Consider the following 15,417-nt stretch of genomic DNA (forward strand, 5'->3'; position numbering starts at 1 on the left):
GTTTGAGATTGGCTTGAGCAACATAGCAAGATCCCATCTCTACTAAAAATCAAAAAAATACACCAGGCAAGGTGGCTCACACCTGTAAATCCCAGCATTTTCGGAGGTCAAGGCAGGTAGATCACCTAAGGTCAGCAGTTCAAAACCAGCCTGACCAATATGGTGAAACCCCACCTCTAGTAAAATTACAAAAATTATACAGGCATGGTGGGGTGCACCTATAGTCTCAACTACTTGGGAGGCTGAGGCAGGAGAATCGCATGGACCCAGGAGGCAGAGGTTGCAGTGAGCCAAGATCGCGCCACTGCACTGCAGCCTGGGCAACAGAGTAAAACTCTGTCTCAAAAAAAAAAAAAAAAAAATCAAAAAATGGTCGGGCACAGTGTCTCATGCCATAATCCCAGTACTTTGGGAGGCCGAGCAGCTGGCATATCACCTGAGGTCAGGAGTTCAAGACCAGCCTGGCCAACATGGTGAAACCCGGTCTCTATTAAAAATATAAGAATTGGCTGGGCATGATGGCGGATGCCTGCAGTCCCAGCTACTCGAGAGGTTGAGGCAGGGGAATTGCTTGAACCCAGGAGGTGGAGGTTTCAGTGAGCCAAGATCCCTCCACTGCACTCCAGCCTGACAACAGAGGGAGACTGTCTCAAAAAAAAAAAAAAAAAAAACGGGGAGTGGGGAGCCGGGCGAGGTGGCTTACACCTGTAATCCCAGCACTTTGAAAGGCCGAGGTGGGAAGATCATGAGGTTAGGAGTTTGAGACCAGCCTGGCCAACATGGTGAAACCCCGTTTCTACTAAAATACAAAAAATTAGCCGGGCATGGTGGTGCGTGCCTGTCATCCCAGCTACTCGGGAGGCTGAGGCAGGAGAATCACTTGAACTCAGGAGAAGGAAGTTGCTGTGAGTGGAGATCACACCACTACACTCCAGGCTGGGCAACAGAGCAAAGCTCTGGCTCAAAAAAGGAAAAAAAAAAAAAAGTTAAAATTAGTCTGGCAATGGTGGTGTACGCCTATAGTCCCAGCAATCGGGAGGTTGAGGTGAAGAAAATGAAAAGAAACTTTCATCCTTGGGGCTGTTTGAGCACAAAGCCAAGTGATCACATGTCAGAGCTTCTCACAGTTGTGTGTGTGTGTGTGTGTGTGTGTGTGTGTGTGTGTGTGTGTGTGTGTGTTTAGTAAAGATGAGGTTTCACCATGCTGGCCAGGCTGGTCTCAAACTCCTAACCTCAGGTGATCTGCCCGCCTCGGCCTCCCAAAGTGCTGGGATTATAGACATGAGCCACTGTGCCCAGTTTTCCCACAATCCTTAAACCCAAAAGTCTATGATTCTTATTTTAAAATTCCAGGGGCTTCTCTTTCTAGGCTGGAGAGATACTCCCCTAAAGTCAATTCAGGTTCATAGTTGAATTCCTGTCTAGGGATTCTAGGAAGGCAACAGAAAAAGGATCTTTGAGGTTTAAAAGCCTCTTTGCTTTCTGTTCCTTTAAAAAAGGGAGGGGGACTGGATGCGGTGGCTCACATCTGTAATCCCAGCACTTTGGCACGCCGAGGCATTTGGGTCACTTGAGCTCAGGAGTTCAAGACCAGCCTGGGCAACATGGTGAAAACCCACCTCTACAAAAAAAAAAATAGAAAAGTTAGCCAGGCACGGTGGTGCACACCTTCATTCCCAGCTACTTGGGAAGGAGAGGTGGTATGATCACCTGAGCTGGGGGAGTTTGAGGCTACAGTGAACTAAGACTACACCACTGTACTCAAGCCTGGCTGACAGAAAAAGAATCTGTCAAAAAAAAAAAAAAAGAAAAAAAAGAAAAAAGGAAGAGAAAAAGAAAAGAAAAAGAAAAAGAAAAGAAAGCATGGTTAATACAAGTTGAAACATAGTAAATACAAGTTGAAACATACCAGTTAATTAGTAGTTGCCCGGCGTGGTAGCTCTGGCCTGTAATCCCAGCACTTTGGGAGGCCGAAGTAGATGGATCACAAGGTCAGCAGTTTGAGATCAGCCTGGCCAATATGGTGAAACCCCATCTCTACTAAAAATACAAAAATTAGCCAAGTGTGGTGTCAGGCGCCTGTACTCCTAGCTACTTGGGAGGCCGAGGCAGGAGAATCACTTGAACCTGGGAGGTGGGGTTGCAGTGAGCAGAGATTGTACCACTGCATTCCAGCCTGGGCAACAGAGTGAGACTCTGTCTCAAAAAATAAGGGAGGAAATATACCCAAAATAAACATGTACATATATTCACCATAACACATGTTCAAGAAGATTCATAGCACCAAACGCATAATAGCTCCAGACTAGAAACAACCCAAATGTCCATCGACAGAAAATAGTGATATATTCAGGTAGTGAATACGACACACAATGAGAATGAATAAACTACAACTACACACAGAAATACAGATGGATCTCACAAACATAATATTGAGCAAAATAAATCACAAAAGACGTATACTGCCTGATTCCATTTATATGAAATTCAAAACTAGACCAAAAAAAATCTACGCTGTTAGAATTCAAGATAGTACTTTCCCTTGGGATAAGGGAAATGACCAGAAAGAGGCTTCTGTGGGTACTGATAATGCTCTTTTTTGTGATCTGCTTACTGAAGTGTGTTGACTTTGTGAAAATTTATCTGTATACTTTCAATTTGTTTATTTTAAATATGTTTGTTATATTCCAATTAAATGCCTTTTTTTTTTTTTTTTTTTTTTTTTTGAGACGGAATCTCACTCTGTTGCCCAGGCTGGAGTGCAGTGGCGCGATCTCGGCTCACTACAAGCTTCGCCTCCCAGGTTCACACCATTCTCCTGCCTCAGTCTCCCGAGTAGCTGGGACTACTGATATGCACCACCATGCATCACTAATTTTTTGTGTTTTTAGTAGAGACAGGGTTTCACCATGTTAGCCAGGATGGTCTCGATCTCCTGATCTCGTGATCTGCCTGCCTCAGCCTCCCAAAGTACTGGGATTACAGGCGTGAGCCACCACGTCCAGTCAAATGATTTCTTAAAAGTCAAAAATGGCAGGGAAAAATATCCACAATCTTACGCTAATAAATAACTACTATTATCATTTTTGAGTTGATTCATTTGGGCAATTTCTATACATATATAAACATATAAATAGTTCAGGTGCAGTGGCTCACGCTTGTAATCCCAGCACTTTGGGAGGCCGAGGCAGGTGGATCACCTGAGGTCGGGAGTTTGAGACCAGCCTGGCCAACATGGAGAAACCCTATCTCTACTAAAAATACAAAAATAAGCTGGGTGTGGTGGCACACGCCTATAATCCCAGCTACTCGGAAGGCTGAGACAGGAGAATCGTGTGAACCTGGGAGACGGAGGTTGCAGTGAGCTGAGATCACACCACTGCACTCTAGCCTGGGCAACAGAGCAAGACTCCATCTCAAAAACAAAACATATAAATAGATGAGCTTGTACTATACTATCTATTATTTTTTTCACCTATCACCTACTTTTTTCACTTATTAACATAAATCTTTTTTTTTTTTTTTTTTTTTTTTTGAGACAGAGTCTCGCTGTGTCTCCCAGGCTGGAGTGCAGTGGCGTGATCTCGGCTCACTGCAAGCTCCGCCTCCCAGGTTCACGCCATTCTCCCACCTCAGCCTCCCAAGTAGCTGGAACTACAGGCGCCCGCCACCACGCCCGGCTAGTTTTTTGTATTTTAAGTAGAGACGGGGTTTCACCATGTTAGCCAGGATAGTCTCGATCTCCTGACCTCGTGATCCACCCGCCTCGGCCTCCCAAAGTGCTGGGATTACAGGCTTGAGCCACCGCGCCCGGCCAACATAAATCTTAAAACTATTTCATGTACAACATTATTCTTAGTGGTAATAGAATATCACATGTGCATACCACCGTTAATTTAATAAACTATAGCTGGGCTCGGTGGCTATGCCTGTAATACCAGCACTTTGGGAGGCCGAGACGGGCAGATCTCTCAAGGTCAGGAGTTCGAGACCAGCCTGGCCAACATGGTGAAACCCCGCCCCTACTAAAAAATACAAAAATTAGCCGAGCGTGGTGGCAGGCACCTTAATCCCAGCTACTTGGAAGGCAGAGGCAGGAGAACGGTTTGAACCTGGGAGGTGGAGGTTGCAGTGAGCTGAGATCAAGCCATTGCACTCAAACCTGGGGTACAAGAGCAAGACTTCACTCAAAAAGAAAAAATAAAATAAAAACAATAAATTATAGCTGAACATTTAAGCTAGCTCTACTTTTTTGCTGTATAAATAACACTTGGCAACAAGTATTTTTAATTCGTTTTTGTACTAGTTTTCCGTTATTTTATCCTTGTATTTTTGCTGGGAACTTTTTTTTCTTACCTCACTTGTTCTTTCCTCTTCACCCCCTTTCTCCTTGCTCATTCTTCACGCTCAAACATATCTAAATATCTACAAGGGTTTAATTCTTGTTCACTTTACAAAAATTGAATCAGCCAGACACAGTGGCTCAAGCCTGTAATCCTAGCACTTTGGGAGCCCAAGACAGGAGGATAGCTTGAGGCCAAGAGTTTCAACAGCCTGGGCAACTTGGTGAGATCACATCTCTATACTAAATAGAGAAATTAGCCAATTGTGGTGGTGCACACCTATAGTCCTAACTACTCAGGAGGCTGAGGTAGGAGAAACGCTTGAGCTCAGGAATTTGAAGTTATAGTGACTATGATCTCGCCACTACAATCCAGCCTGGGTGATGGAGTGAGATCTTGTCTCTTGAAAAAAAAAAATCACATGCTTTCTTCTGAAATTTGCTGTCTTCATTTTGCCAAAGCTCATAGAAGCCCCACTAGAGCACTTGATATGGTTCTAACATATATTTTAAGTAGTTGCCACAATATCCAATGGGATGGATATACCATCATTTTAGCCAATCATTCTCTTATTGAGAACACCCAAGGTATTTCTAGGGCTTAAACATTACAAAAATCCTGCAATAAATGTCATTGTGTGTATGACTTTATGTGCCCATTACCAATCTATTGCCTCTTCCAAATTCATCCTTTTTTTTTTTTTTTTTTTTTGAGACGGGGTCTCGCTCTGTCACCCAGGCTGGAGTGCAGTGGCCGGATCTCAGCTCACTGCAAGCTCCGCCTCCCGGGTTTACGCCATTCTCCTGCCTCAGCCTCCCGAGTAGCTGGGACTACAGGCGCCCGCCACCTCACCCGGCTAGTTTTTTGTATTTTTTAGAAGAGACGGGGTTTCACCGTGTTAGCCAGGATGGTCTCGATCTCCTGACCTCGTGATCCGCCCGTCTCGGCCTCCCAAAGTGCTGGGATTACAGGCTTGAGCCACCGCGCCCGGCCAATTCATCCTTTTTGATGGCTCTGTAAATAACAGTTCTGGGCCCTTTAAATATTTTCCCTTTGCAAGTGATGCTGAAGCTTTGTCAATAGAGGGCGCTAGAGACATTGAAGAAGGAGAGTCTCTTGCTTCCTGGTTGCTGTGTGCTTCCTTGCAGTTAACTTGGTGTCTTAGTCCTATGGCTCCTGCAATGCATGGTGGTTCGTGCATCGGCAGCCGCAGCTTCCTCCCAGTACTCTCCCGCGGGGAGTTTTATAGAAGAGTTCCTACAGCGAGACATCTCCCTGTGAACAGCTTTCCCCAGCACCCTAGAAGGCAGATATTTAACACGTTTCAGAGGATGGATTTTCCGTCAGTTCCACTGATTTCTGTCACCTAGTGAGCCACAGCCATGTCCTTTCCAACAAGATCTGGATCTCAGCCGTAGGGGTAGGGGATTCTTCCTTGGATGTTTTAACTCATTTATGGGGTTAGTGGTTGCTTCCTAACCTAACCGCTTCCTTTTGTTTTTGTTGGTTTGAGTCTTGCTCTGTCGCCCAGGCTGGAAGGCAATGGCACAATCTCAGCTCACTGTGACCTCTGCCTCCTGAGTTCAAGCAATTCTCCGGTCTCAGCCTCCAGAGTAGCTGAGATTACAGGCATGCACTGTCTCACGTGTCCGTGTGAAGAGACCACCAAACAGGCTTTGTGTGAGCAACATAGCTGTTTATTTCACCTGGGTGCAGGCGGGCTGAGTCTGAAAAGAAAGTCAGCAAAGGGTGGTGCATTATCGTTAGTTCTTATAGGTTTTGGGATAGGCGGTGAAGTTAAGAGCAATGCTTTGGGGGCAGGAGGTGGATCTCACAAAGTACATTCTCAAGGGTAGGGAGAATTATAAAGAACCTTCTTTTTTTTTTTTTTTTTTTTTGAGACAGAGTCTCGCTCTGTAGCCCGGGCTGGAGTGCAGTGGCCGGATCTCAGCTCACTGCAAGCTCCGCCTCCCAGGTTTATGCCATTCTCCTGCCTCAGCCCCCCGAGTAGCTGGGACTACAGGCGCCCGCCACCTCGCCCGGCTAGTTTTTTGTATTTTTTAGTAGAGACGGGGTTTCACGGTGTTCGCCAGGATGGTCTCGATCTCCTGACCTCGTGATCCACCCGTCTCGGCCTCCCAAAGTGCTGGGATTACAGGCTTGAGCCACCGCGCCCGGCCCCTAAAGAACCTTCTTAAGGGTGGGGAGATTACAAAGTACAATGATCACCTTCTTAGGGTGGGGCAGAAACAAATCACAGCGGTGGAATGTCATCAGTTAAGGCTATTTTCATTTCTGTGGATCTTCAGTTGCTTCAGGCCATCTGGATGTATACCTGCAGGTCACTGGGGATACGATGGCTTAGCTTGGGCTCAGAGGCCTGACATTCCTGTCTTCTTATATTAATAAGAAAAATAAAACAAAATAGTGGCAAAGTGTTGGGGTGGCGAAAATTTTGGGGGGTGGTATGGAGAGATAATGGGCGATGTTTCTCAGGGCTGCTTTGAGCGGGATTAGGGGCAGCTTGGGAACCTAGAGTGGGAGAGATTAAACTGAAGAAAGATTTTGGGGTAAGGGGTGATATTGTGGGGTTGTTAGAAGGAGCATTTGTCATATAGAATTATTGGTGATGGACTGGATGCAGTTTTGTATGAATTGAGAAACTAAATGAAAGACACAAGGTCGTAGGCCGGGCGCGGTGGCTCAAGCCTGTAATCCCAGCACTTTGGGAGGCCGAGACGGGCGGATCACGAGGTCAGGAGATCGAGACCATCCTGGTTAACACGGTGAAACCCCGTCTCTACTAAAAAATACAAAAAACTAGCCGGCCGAGGTGGCGGACGCCTGTAGTCCCAGCTACTCGGGAGGCTGAGGCAGGAGAATGGCGCGAACCCGGGAGGCGGAGCTTGCAGTGAGCTGAGATCCGTCCACTGCACTCCAGCCTGGGTGACAGCGCGAGACTCCGTCTCAAAAAAAAAAAAAAAAAAAAAAAAAAAAAAAAAAAAAGAAAGACACAAGGTCCAAATAAGAGAAGGAGAAAAACAGGTAGAGGTAGAGGGTGGCATAAGAACGGGAACAAGAATAAGAGTAAGTATAAAGGTAAAGAATAGGACTTCATCCTGGTGAAAGTATTGGAGTGTACTTTGTCACCGAAGATCTTCTGTCCAATTAAAGAGAGACTTAAGGGTGGCAGTTTGAGGTAAAACCAGGCACCACTGAATACCAAGAGCCTGAGAAACTGCTTAGGTGATTTGATTAGTGGGCCGGTCCGTTATCGGACTGTATAGAGGTAGGAAGGCCAAACCGAGGACTCATGTCTGACAGAAGGGAAGAAATGACCGCGGTGGCCTTCTCAGAGCCTGAGGGAAAGACCTCTACCCATCCAGCGAAAGTGTCTACCCAGACCAAGGGGTATTTTAGTTTCCTAACTTGAGGCATGTGAGTAAAGTCAATTTGCCAGTCCTGGAACTGATGTGTAGAGAAGGGAGGGGGCCTGAACAACCCCTGAGGAGTAGTAGAATAGCAGATGGAACACTGAGAAATGATTTCCTTAAGGGTAGATTTCCAGGATGGAAAGGAAATGAGAGGTTCTAAGAGGCGGGCTAGTGGCTTGTAACCTACATGGAAGAGGTTATGAAATGACAATAGACTAGAATGGGCCTGTGAGGCTGGGAGAAGAGTTTTTATTAAAGAGGCATTAATGATGGAGGACCCTTGTGTAGTGAGGAAACCTTTCAGCTCATAAAACAGCATGGTGGTGCAGGATATGGGCTCAGTATAAATATTGACGTGTAATCCCTTTACAAGAGTGAGGGCCCGAATTAAGGCAATGAGTTCAGCTTGCTGAGAGGTAGTGGCGGGGAGCAGAGCGGTAGCCTCAATGATAGATGTGGAAGGTACTATAGCATAGCCTGCCTTTGCTGGTGTGTGGCGATTAGGCCTGGTGGAACTGTCATCAATAAACCAAGTGTGATCAGGGTGAGGAACAGGAAAGAAGGAAATATGGGGAAATGGGGCGAATGTCAGATGTATCAGGGAGATACAGTCATGGGGGTCAGGTATGGTATCTGGAATAATGTGGGAGGCCGGATTGAAGTCCGGGCCAGGAACAATGGTAACTGTGGGAGACTCAACAAAGAGTATACCTGAAGGAGTTGGGGGGGCAGAAAGTATATGCATCAAGCGTGAGGAGGAAAATAGATTTTGGACGTTATGAGAACTGTAGAGAGTGAGTTGAGCATAATTTGTGATTTTGAGGGTCTCTAAAAGTATTAGGGTGGCGGCAGCCACTGCACGGAGGCAAGATGGCTAGGCTAAAACAATGAGGTCAAGTTGTTTGGATAAAAAGGCTACAGGGCGCAGTCCCAGCTCTTGTGTAAGAATTCTGACCACACAGCCCTGTACTTTGGCTGTGTGTAATGAAAAAGGGTTGGGATGAGTTAGGGAGAGCTAGTGTGGGGGTAGCTTCTAGGACTGTTTTTAAGGAACGGAAAGGAGTGGCGAAAGGATTTAGGATCTGTGAGGTCAGCTAAGTTTGCTTTTGTGAGTTTATATAATGGTTTAGTCAGGATGGTAAAACTAGGTATCCAAAGGCGGAAGTACCTAACCATGCCTAGGAAGGAAAGGAGTGGTTTTGTAGAAGGGATTGGGGTTTGGGAGATTAGCCAGACACGATCAGCAGGGAGAGCACGTGTGTTTTCATGAGAGTTATGCCGAGATAGGTAACAGATGAGGAAGAAATTTGGGCTTGACTGAAGTAATGGGGGCTGTCTGTGAAGCCTTGCGGCAGTACAGCCCAGGTAATTTGCTGAGCTTGATGGGTGTCAGGGTCAGTCCAAGTGAAAGCGAAAACAAGCTGGGATGAAGGGTGCAAAGGAATAGTAAAGAAAGCATGTTTGAAATCCAGAACAGAATGGGTTGTGGAGGGAGGTATTGAGGATAGGAGAGGATATGGGTTTGGCACCATGGGGTGGATAGGCAAACAATTTGGTTGATAAGGCACAGATCCTGAACTAACCTGTAAGACTTGTCTGGTTTTTGGACAGGTAAAATGGGGGAATTGTAAAGAGAGTTTATAGGCTTTAAAAGGCCATGCTGTAACAGGCAAGTGATAACTGGCTTTAATCCTTTTAAAGCGTGCTGCGGGATGGGATACTGGTGTTGAGCGGGGAAAGGGTGATTAGGTTTAATGGAATGGTAAGGGGAGCATCATTTGTCACCGAGGAGGGACTAGAGGTATCCTATCCTTGTGGATTAAGGTGGGGAGAAACAAGGAGAGGATGCGAAGGAGGCTTTGAGCAGGTGGCAATGAGGTGTGGCTGTAGCCCAGGAATAGTCAGGGAAGCAGATAATTTAGTTAAAATGTCTCGACCTAATAAGGGAGCTAGGCAGGTGGGGATAACTAAAAAGGAGTGTATAAAAGAATATTGTCTAAGTTGGCACCAGAGTTGGGGAGTTTTAAGAGGTTTAGAAGCCTGGCCATCAATACCCACAACGGTTATGGAGACAAAGGAAAAAGGCCTTTGAAAAGAAGGTAATGTGGAGTGGGTAGCCTCCGTATTAATTAAGAAGGGGACGGACTTACCCTCCACTGTAAGAGTTACCCAAAGCATCTGTGATGATCCAGGAGGCTTCCGAGGCGATCAGGCAGTGTCAGTCTTCAGTTGCTAAGCTGAAAAGACCTGGGAAGGAGTCAGTCAGAGCCTTGGGCCAGTTGGAGAGTCCAATTTCCAGTAGGGTCCGGCTTAGGAGGAATCCCAGGCTGCGGGTGTTCCTTGGCCCAGTGGCCAGATTTCCAGCACTTGAAGCAAGATCCTGGGTGAGGAAGTCCTGAAGGAACGCCTGACTGCTGTGGCTTAGGCGTTTTGAAGTTTTTGTGTGTTGGAGATATGACTGGGGTTTCTCTCACAGCAGAGGCAAGTAACTGCAACTCTTCTCTATTATTGTACACCTTGAAGGTGAGGTTAATTAAGTCCTGTTGTGGGGGTCGAGGGCCGGAATTTAATTTTTGGAGCTTTTTCTAATGTCAGGAGCAGATTGGGTAATAAAATAAAATGCATACTGAGAATAAGACGGCCTTCTGACCCCTATGGGTCTAGGGTGGTAAAATGTCTAAGGGTTGCTACCAAATGGGCCATGGACTGGGCTGGGTTTTTATATTTGATGAAAAAGAGCCTAAATTCTAACTGATTTGGGAGAGGTAGGATAAAGAAAAAAGGAGCATTAACCTTGACTATGACTATGTATGCCTTTAGCTTCAGCCACCTCTTTAAGAGAAAATTGTTGGGCAGGTGGGGGAGGGCTAGTCGCAGAACGAAACTGTAAGCCAGACCGGGTGTGAGGAGGGGAGGTGATAGAAAGATTATAGGGTGGGGGAGCAGAGGCTGAGGAATAATTGGGACCTGGCTTGGCCTGGCGAGGAGCAGCCTGCGGAGAAGGGGAGAGGTCAGATGAGTCCGTAGAAAAGAAGGATTCAAAGGATTCAGAGCTTGGGGTGGAGACTGAAGGAACAGACAGGAGAGAAAGAAGAAAGATTTGGAACGAGTCTCATTGAGAGCAGAGACTAGGGAGGGACCAATGTGTAAAAGAATGCCTGGACGTCAGGCACCTCAGACCATTTGCCCATTTTTCGACAAAAATTACCTAGATCTTGTAGGATAGACAAATCGAAAGTGCCATTCTCTGGCCACTTGGAACTACTGTCGAGTTTGTATTGGGGCTAAGCGGTATTGCAAAAGAAAATATGCTTAGATTTTAGATCAGGAGAGAGTTGAAGATTTTTAAGTTCTTGAGAACACAGGCTAAGGGAGAAGGAGGAATGGAGGGTGAAAGGTTGCCCATAGTGAAGGAGGCAAGTTTAAGAGAAGGGTAGAAACACGGAGAAGGGGGATGGGGAGCAGCCCTGGGCTACAACGTGGGTGAGCAGCCAAAGCAGGTGTCCCCGCAATTGACTTGTCACCAAGGGAATGTGGATGAATGACCAAAGCAGGCGTCCCCGCGGAGATCAGACACCAATGGAACGTGAGTGAATAATCAGAGAGGCGTCCCGCAATGATTAAACACCAAGGGAAGGCTGCCTTCCCGAATCCGTGACCGGCGCCGGAGTTTTGGGTCCACGGATAAAATGTGTCTCCTTTGTCTCTACCAGAAAATGAAAGGAATTGAAATTAAGAGAAGGGAGAGATTGAAGGGTGGAGCCAAGACTGAAAGGAGAAACAGGTCCAGGGATAGTGAGAGAGGTTGGAGAAGAGAGTAAAAAGAGGCCGCTTACCTGGTTTAAAATTGGTGAGATGTTCCTTGGTCTGGTTGGTCTGAGGACCTGAGGTCTTAGGTGGATCTCTTTATGGAGTGAAGATGAGGACAGGGGACTGGTCTCCCGAAGGAGTCTCGCTGACCCGGGTCTTTGGCACCAAATGTCTCACGTGGCCATGTGAAGAGACCACCAAACAGGCTTTGTGTGAGCAACAAGGCTGTTTATTTCACCTGGGTGCAGGCGGGCTGAGTCCGAAAAGAAAGTCAGCAAAGGGTGGTGGATTATCATTAGTTCTTATAGGTTTTGGGATAGGCGGTGGAGTTAAGAGGAATGTTTTGGGGGGCAGTGAGTGGATCTCACAAAGTACATTCTCAAGGGTGGAGAGAATTATAAAGAACCTTCTTGAGGGTGGGGGAGATGACAAAGTACATTGATCAGTTAGGATGGGGCAGAAACAAATCACAATGGTGGAATGTCATCAGTTAAGGCTATTTTCACTTCTGTGGATCTTCAGTTGCTTCAGGCCATCTGAATGTATACGTGCAGGTCACTGGCGATATGATGGCTTAGCTTGGGCTCAGAGGCCTGACATGCACCACCACACCCCGCTAATTTTTTGTATTTTTAGTAGAGATGAGGTTTTACCATGTTGGCCAGGCTGGTCTCGAACTCCTGGCCTCAGGTGATCCACCCACCTCGGCCTCCCAGAGTGCTAGGATTACACACGTTAGCCACTGCATGCGGCCTGCTTCCTGTATTTTTTAGAATTCTGCTTCTTACTAGTCAATCCCTCATTACTTCAATCTTCTGTTAGTAATTCTTCATATTAAACTTCTCTGAATTACTAAGTGGCTTCTCTCTCTTGATTCTACTCAGACTGAGACACTATCTGCCATGTTGCATGGGTGGAGTATGCTATAGTTTTCCTCTATCATTTACCTACTGAAGGCATCCAGGTTGTTTCTAGGTTTTAGCCAATACACATAAATCTGCAATAAATATCCTTGTACACATAACTTTGTCTACTGGTGGTTTTATGTCTGAATGTTCTATCTCAAAATTGGAATTGCTGCTTCAAAGGCACCAAGGAGCTCTCATCACCAGCCAGACCCATTCTCCTCACTCCCTGCTTTCACCAAATGGTCTGGTCTTTTACCTAATTAAGAAAATGAAAGTTATCTCACATGATGGCTGCATGTCCATTTCAAAGTATCTTGGTTTTCATCCTTCCTCTTTCTTTATGCTTTTCTCTAAGGAAAAGTGTCCCTCCCTTCTCCATGCATTCATTTAACTAGCATTTGCTGAGCTCCTTCTACAAGACTGGCCCTGTGCCCGCGGATACAGATATGGAGATAAACAAGAATTAGTCCCTGCACACACAGTGCCGGTTACCTATCTTGGAGTTTACTTCTTATGGCCTCTCTCTTATCTCTTCAGACACTGTCTTTGTTTTTGTTATTTATTTATTTTTTTTTATTTAGATGGACACTCGCTCTGTCACCCAGTTTGGAGTGCAGTGGCGCAATCTTGGCTCACTGTAACCTCCGCCTCCCGGGTTCAAGTGATTCTCCTGCCTCAGCCTCCCGAGTAGCTGGGACTATAGGTGCAAGCAACCACACCCAGCTAATTTTTGTATTTTTAGTAGAGACTGGGTTTCACCATGTTGGCCAGGCTAGTTTCGAACTCCTGACCTCAAGTGATGAGCCTACTTCGGCCTCCCAAAGTGCTGGGATTACAGGCATGAGCCACCGCAACCAGCTGCTTCGGACACTTACTATTGTGTTTTCCCTTCAGCCTGCGTGTGTGCTTTCGTCCTTCCTCTGAGGATAGTTTGCCTGGACCCAGCTTCCCTTTCACACTACTGTCCTGACACTTTTCCTTTATTGCCAGACTTCCCAGTGGTGGCCATGGCTCGCTTTCCCCGCTGTTTCTTATCTCATTTTCTCTTTGTATCACGTGTCTGTGTGAAGAGACCACCAAACAGGCTTTGCGTGAGCAACAAGGCTGTTTATTTCACCTGGGTGCAGGAGGGCTGAGTCCGAAAAAGGAGTCAGCAAAGGGTGGTGGATTATCATTAGTTCTTATAGGTTTTGGGATAGGCGGTGGAGTTAGGAACAATGTTTTGCAGGCAGGGGGTGGATCTCACAAAGTACATTCTCAAGGGTGGGGAGAATTACAAAGAACTTTCTTAAGGGTGGGGAGATTACAAAGTACATTGATCAGTTAGGGTGGAGCAGAAACAAATTACAATAGTGGACTGTCATCAGTTAAGACTATTTTCACTTCTTTTGTGGATCTTCAGTTGGATGTATACATGCAGGTCACAGGGAATATGATGGCTTAGCTTGGGCTCAGAGGCCTGACACTCTTCTCCCCTTGTAACCTGGGCTCTGCACTGCCCCCTCCCATACTCTACTGAAACTACTGTCTAGGAAATCGACAATTAACTACAAATCTCAGTAAGGACGCTTCTCATGCTTAATGGTGCTCAACATCTCTGCACTTCAGTCCTACTGAACTCCTTTCCCTCCTCTTTCTTGTCCTCTTCCTCCTCCTCCTTCTTTTCCTGTCCCTCCTCCTCTTTCTCTTCCTCCTCTCCCTCCTTTTCCTCTTCAAAAAGTATCGTATCCTTCCTTTAATTGCAAACAACAGAAAACCTAACTCAAACTAATTCTTTCGAAACAGGGTCTTACTCTGATGCCCAGGCTGCACTGCAGCAGTCAAATCTTTTTTTTTTTTTTTTTTTGAGACGGAGTCTCGCTCTGTCGCCGGGGCTGGAGCGCAGTGGCCGGATCTCAGCTCACTGCAAGCTCCGCCTCCCGGGTTTACGCCATTCTCCAGCCTCAGCCTCCTGTGTAGCTGGGACTACAGGCGCCCGCCACCTCGCCCAGCTAGTTTTTTGTATTTTTTTAGTAGAGACGGGGTTTCACCGTGTTCGCCAGGATGGTCTCGATCTCCTGACCTCGTGATCCGCCCGTCTCGGCCTCCCAAAGTGCTGGGATTACAGGCTTGAGCCACCGCGCCCGGCCAGCAGTCAAATCTTGACTCACTACAACCGCTGTCTCCTGTGTTCAAGCGATTCTCCTGCCTCAGCCTCCCAAGTAGCTGGCATTACAGGCTCCCACCATCACACCTGGCTAATTTTTGTATCTTTAGTCGAGACGGAGTTTCACCATGTTGGTCAGGCTGGTCTCAAACTGCTGACTTCAAGTGATCCACCTGCCTCAACTGTCTAAAGTGCTGAGATTACAGGAGTAAGTCACTGCACCTGGCCCTAACTCAAACTAATTTAAACCTAAAGAATACTATGTAGTAAAAGTGTAAACACGTGCATGGAAATGATAAACTCCACTCATGATAATTATGAGTTCGGTGGGGGCCAGGTGCAGTGGCTCATGCCTGTAATCCCAGCACTTTGGGAGGCAGGCAGAACACTTGAGGTCAGGAGTTCGAGACCAGCCTGGCCAACATGGCGAAACCTCGTCTCTACTAAAAACACAAAAATTAGCCAGGCATGGTGGCTTGTGCCTGTAATCCCAGCTACTCGGGAGGCGGAGGCACAAGAATCACTTGAACCCAGGAGGCAAAGGTTGCTATGAGCCCAGACTGTGCCACTGCACTCAAGCCTGGGTGACAGAGGGAGATTCCATCTCAGAAAAAAAAAGAAAGAAAGAAAAGAAAAAAATCCAGAACCGAAAGAAATGAGTTTTGATAGACATAGGGCCAGTGAAATGGCTAGCAAATAATGTGTCCACACACCTTTGTGATATTTTAGAACAGCAGAAACAGAGAACATATTAGGATTTTTTACTGAGAACACCC

At 46.4% G+C, this 15,417-nt stretch overlaps 1 long non-coding RNA gene across 4 annotated transcripts; it reads right to left on the reverse strand.

Moving 5' to 3' along the window:
• Window positions 1–4,230: 4,230 nt before the first annotated feature.
• Window positions 4,231–13,826, reverse strand: LOC135967046 (uncharacterized). Of its 4 annotated transcripts, none has more exons than XR_012423366.1 (4): window positions 11,614–13,826; window positions 9,928–10,024; window positions 6,573–6,736; window positions 4,231–6,070 (listed from the first exon to the last, which is right to left on the reverse strand). It is a non-coding gene; the product is annotated as an uncharacterized lncRNA (long non-coding RNA). The 4 variants fall into 4 exon arrangements; XR_010580867.1 differs by having other exon boundaries at window positions 6,573–6,739; XR_010580866.1 differs by having other exon boundaries at window positions 9,928–13,815.
• Window positions 13,827–15,417: the final 1,591 nt, after the last annotated feature.

The sequence above is a fragment of the Macaca fascicularis genome, chromosome 14 (assembly GCF_037993035.2).
Source record: "Macaca fascicularis isolate 582-1 chromosome 14, T2T-MFA8v1.1".
NCBI classification, from domain to species: Eukaryota; Metazoa; Chordata; class Mammalia; order Primates; family Cercopithecidae; genus Macaca; species Macaca fascicularis.